Here is a 6,000-nt window from a genome sequence, read left to right on the forward strand (position 1 = left end):
AATGTCCTCTGAGGATCAAGAAGCACATCTGTGGACAGGTTCTCTGACCTGCTGCCTGGGGCGGATAAATTGACCTGTGTCCTTCCCCAACTTGTATTCTTCAGCACTGCTCTCAAACTCCACACACGTTGCTTGTACATCGCATAAAGTTATCATCCTTTGAAGCAGTCTCCTACTTGCTTTTTCCTCCTTTGTTATTTCCCTACTGAAATCATTACTATCTTTCCTTTCTCATTCATTTATTTTTTTTTCTATCCAGTAAGATTAAATACTCAGAGCTTCATTTTATGACAATATGAAAGAGCCAGGAGTTTGATGAAACTATCCAAAGAATTCCAAAATGGGTCAAAACAAATTCAAAGGGAAAAAATAATTAAGTCTAGGATTATGAAATCACTTTCCTCCAATTTCAAGCAATGGATTTGTTGGATCATTAGAAGCAAGCTTTGATAAGAAGCCCTCTATTCTACAATATCATAAAAATAATAAAGCATTCCATCCCGCACACTGCAAACTCATCACTCACTGAAAGCATTCATATCTGCTACACTCCCCTTCAAAATTCACAGTGTTCTACCATGGTGGGGGGTGGGGGAAGGTGCTATTTCAGAGCTCAGTGGGATTTCTCTGCTTTTCATCAGATTTTTGACACTTTGGGAGGCAAATTTCACTTATGATGGCCTTAAAAATCCCAAGTATTCAAGGAATGCTCCTTTTCTTATGCTTTCTTGCTACTATTTCTCTCTGACATGCCCAGTTCTGCCTTACATTTTCTTCATGTGTGAAGTGATGAAGAAAAGGCAGTTCAGAATTAAATCATCCAGAATTTCATTTCGAAACTTTTTTTCCCTACAGTGTGCATTTTTTCCTATGCTGTGGGTGTTTATGTCTAGGTCATGCTCAAACTTTTGGACCGGTTTACATGCAACTGGCGATCAAGCTAAGTAGTGCAAATCCTTTCCTTTTGTGATGAATACTGAATTTGCTTCTCTCTATGACATTTGGCTAAGGAGAAGGACAGAGCGATTCCATGGTTGAGGGAGAGATCAGAGCAGAGGTCTGATGATTCTGAATGATAAGATATCATTTGGCTAACGATATAAAATTCTGACTCTCTACATTTCACAATCCCTTGTGTCTGCCAGTCAACAAAAATAAGTTTGTACTTAATACTTGTGGATTTAGTTATTTACACACGGATTCATGAGCTAACTTAGTGCTTGGTATTAAGAAGGTTCCAATAAGAAAACTAAAGCCATCCCTGATTAGCTTCAGTAAAACACCTACCACAGTATCTAACACCAAACAGAAACAAAGATAAAACTAAGGATTCTTAAAATGATTCTCACATCCATAAATAAGGGGCGAGGAATAGAGGAGGTACAGACAGTCCTGCGTTCTCACTTCTCCCTTAATCTACCTTTACCAAATGGGCTTTGACAAGAGGTGAGCTTTCCATACTGGCTGGGGCTGCAGAGCAGGGGGAAACTCTGTGTGTGTGTGTGTGTGTGTGTGTGTGTGTGTGTGTAGTAAGGAAAGAAAGAACAATGATTTCTGAAAGACAAGGATTCTTAAAATTTGCATGAATCAAATTACATCTGTATTATATTATTTTGATAATGTTGTGATCAGTGACCGGGTAAAACCCTGATCTGATTATATCTCTAAGTAGAGACTTAGGATACATATTTTTTTCTTCACACTTCATAATTTGATTCTGGGAGGATGAGTCTATACACAAAAAGCTAAATATCAATGCACAGTATAATACAGAGATTTCAAGAGGCAAAACACATATGTGATGGGGGCCTTAAATTTGGGGATTCAGAAAAGAAGTTGAGACCATGAGGGATCCTGCATACCTAGGACTTTGGCATCAATTGGTTCCAGCTAGTGACTCCCATCCTTCTGTAAAGACACAGTAAAAAAGTAACTGTAGGTCCTGAGGTGTAAGTGCTTTATTTATGCCTTTGGATTACTCTCTGCCTCCTGCCAAAGCCTGGGGTTTCCTTTGACCCATCGTTCCCTGGAATCCTGAGTCTGCTGTGGTACTTGTGGTATCTCTTGTCTAAACACTGTTTCAACAGATGAATGGATAAAGAAGGTGTGGTACATATATACTATGGAATATTAGTCATCAAAGAATGAAATAATGCCATTTGCAACAACATGGATGGACCTTGAGATTATCATACTAAGTGACGTAAGTCAGAAAGAGAAAGACAAATACCATATGATATCACTTGTATGTGGAATCTAAAATATGACACAAACGAACTTATCTATGAAACAGACATGGACTCACGGACATAGAGAACAGATTTGTGGTTGCCAAGGGGTAGGAGGAGAAGGTGACAGAAGGAATGGGCATTTGGGATTAGCAGATACAAACTATCACATATGAAATGGATAAACAACAAGGTCCTACTGTATAGAACAGGGAAATATATTCAATATTCTATGATAAACCATAATAGAAAAGAATATGAAAAGGTATATATTATATGGATATAATATATTTCAGTTATATATGTATATCTGAGTCACTTTGCTGTACAGAAGAAATTAACAAACATTGTAAATCAACTATACTTCAATAATTTTTTTTTAAAGTGAAAAAAAGTTAGTTGTAATGTTCAAAAGATTTCAAAATACACTTCAGCACAGAAACTGTAAAGGAGACTCTTCCAGTTTTTTGGAATGGGGTCATAATTTCAGGGGCTCACCAAGCTGTGCAGGGGAGGATGAGAAAAGTTGGAAAAAATTTAGAAGTCACGTCAGCTCACATATGTACTCTGAATTCAGGGAGTGCATACTTGGGAATGTTCACCCTACATACCCTCTGCAGCTTGGGGATGCCTACTTCTGATTATATATGATCCCGAGCCAGGTCCATGTGGAGATGGAAAAGGCAGCTGTCTACGCATTGAAATTTGAAAGGTCCTCCTGCTAGTCTGTCACTATGCCTGGAGCAACAACTACTGTAATCCCTCATCTGAGATGAGGCACTGTGTCCTCAAGAAAACTTTGCTAATAAGAAAAGGGAGTGCCTTCTTTATTCATTACAGCTCTATCTTAATTAAGGATATTCTGGTTGCAAGTAACAAAAGCATCTTTCAAATATGCATAGACGAGTTTATTGTAAAGTAATTGAGATGTCTCTCAATACAAGAATAGGAACAGCCAGGATCAGAGGTGGGGGCACTACAGAGGAAAGCTAACAGAAACAGAAAACTCTTTTTAAAAAATTCTCTCTCCTTCTCTCTCTCAATTCTCCCCAACCGCCACTGGGGCTGCACAGTCTCTGTTGCTCTTCTTTGAAATGCTGCCATTTCTCTCTGTTCATGTTTCTATGAGAATATGGCAGCCACATAATGTCAGCCTCAGCTCCTGAGTTTAAATCCCCTCACTCCAGGCGAATAGTCCAGAAGGAATTAGACCAGCTCTGTCTTAACTGAATTTTGGAGAGACTGAATCTTTTTGGCTCAGCATTAGTCCTGTGTCTACCCTTGGCTTGACTGATAATAAGCAAGAGTCTAAGAACATTGCCCATATGTGTGCAGCAGCCCAGATTGGTAGGTTTTTGTTTGTTTCTTAAAATCCTTTACTGAGGTATAGTTGATTTACAATATTGTGTAATTTCAGCTGTATGGCACAGAGATTCAGTTATATATACATGTGTGTACTGTTTTTCAGACTCTTCTCCCATATGCGTTATTACAGAATATTGAGTAGAGTTCCCTGTGCTATATAGTAGTTCCTTGTTGGTTATCTATTTTATACATAGTAGCATGTATATGTTAATCCCAACCTCCTAATTTATCCCTCTCCCACCTCGCTTTCCCCTTTGGTAACCATAAGTTTATTTTCTGTGCCTGTAAGTCTCTGTTTGAGAAATAAGTTCTCTTGTGTCTTCTTTTTTTTCTTTTAGAATCTACATATATCATAAGGTATTTGTCTTTGTCTGACTTACTTCACTTAGTATTATAATCTCTAGGTCCATCCATGTTGCTGCAAATGGCATTATTTCATTCTTTTTGATGGCTGAGTAGTATTCCATTGTATATATATATATATATATATATATATATATATATATATATATATATGCCACATGAAGCAGTTTTCACAGAAGTAGGACCTTTGTGAATTGAATAAATTCTTCCAAAGTTATCTACAATAGATTCACTAAAGCCCACTCTGCAGGGTGAGGGTCTTAGATTAGCAGAACATGGTCTGGCATAAAGGAGGAAAGATTGCACTTTTTGAAGGGGTAGGAAAGTATGACAATATTGGGGACCTCAGCGTTGGCTTGGCTTGGAAAGAGGTGTCCAGTGGCAGGGCAGCTTCAGCAAGTGAGGGTGAGACTCACCAAGGGGAAGGAAAGCCCTGAAGACTAATACTGCATGGAGGAGGCCTTGTGGCCTCAAATGACACACTCTCCAACCACGTTGTGTAACTTTCCTCCCTGTACTATTCTTACTCATTGGGAAAAATCAGTAGCTAAATGACTTTCTTGCTCAGGTTACTGGGTAACTTCTAGGGAATATTTGAAAAGGCTTGACTCTTCTAGCAATTTTGCAAGTAACATGTGAATAATCATCATTCCATGAATTAATAGTTTTCTGGAAAAAATTTCAGTGGCCAAGTATTTTTGAGAATCACAAGTCAAGGCAAAACTTAACAGGAAGTATGGTTGTAGTAAAGCTTCTCAGAGCTTTTAAGATGCTTTTGCTCACGTTTTAACAGTGCACAGCCTTCTTCGACCAGATTCCTATATTCTCACAGCATTTTTAGGGGCTGCTTTTCTACAGATCATATTTTGAGAGGCTAACCAGAAATGGTAATGGATCTTCTATGCATAATAAAAGCAAAAGCCAACTTGGATGCAGATATATGTTACATGGAAAGTACCATGATCCCAGATAAGGAGAATGGTTTTATGAACAAGTTCAGAAACATTCTCAAGCTCTTATACGAGAGGAAGCTCATAAGAGGACTGGAGAATCAGGAGAAGATGGCGGAAGAGTAAGACGCAGAGATCACCTTCCTCCCCACAGATACATCAGAAATATATCCACATATGGAACTGCTCCTATAGAACACCCACTGAACGCTGGCAGAAGACCTCGGACCTCCCAAAAGGCAAGAAACACCCCACGTACCTGGGTAGGGCAAAAGAAAAAAGTATAAACAGAGACAAAAGAATAGGGATGAGACCTGCACCAGTGGGAGAGAGCCGTGAAGGAGGAACGGTTTCCACACACTAGAAGCCCCTTCGCGGGCGGAGACTGGGTGGCGGAGGGGGGAAGCTTCGGAGCCGCGGAGCAGAGCACAGCAACAGGGGTGCGGAGGGCAAAGCGGAGAGATTCCCGCACAGAGGATCAGTGCCGACCGGCACTCACCAGCCCAAGAGGCTTGTCTGCTCACCCGCCGGGGTGGGCGGGGGCTGGGAGCTGAGGCTCGGGCTTCGGTCGGATCGCAGGGAGAGGACTGGGGTTGGCAGAGTGAAAACAGACTGAAGGGGTTAGTGCACCACGGCTAGCCGGGAGGGAGTCCGGGAGAAGTCTGGAGCTGCCGAAGAGACAAGAGACTTTTTCTTGCCTCTTTGATTCCTGGTGCGAGAGGAGAGGGGATTAAGCGCACAGCGTAAAGGAGCTCCAGAAACGGGCGCGAGCCGCGGCTGTCGGCGCGGACAGCAGAGACGGGTGTGGGACGCTAAGGTTGCTGCTGCCGCCACCAAGAGGCCTGTGTATGAGCACAGGTCACTCTCCACACCTCCCCTCCCTGGAGCCTGTGCAGCCCGCCACTGCTGGGGTTCCGGGATCCAGGGACAGCTTCCCCGGGAGAACGCGCGGCGCGACTCCGGCCGGTGCAGCGTCACGCCGGCCTCTGCCGCTGCCGGCTCGCCCCACATCCGTGCCCCTCCCTCCCCCTGGCCTGAGTGAGCCAGAGCCCCCGAATCAGCTGCTCCTTTAACCCCGTCCTGTCTGAGCGAAG

Source organism: Physeter macrocephalus, chromosome 18 (genome assembly GCF_002837175.3).
Source record: "Physeter macrocephalus isolate SW-GA chromosome 18, ASM283717v5, whole genome shotgun sequence".
NCBI classification, from domain to species: domain Eukaryota; kingdom Metazoa; phylum Chordata; class Mammalia; order Artiodactyla; family Physeteridae; genus Physeter; species Physeter macrocephalus.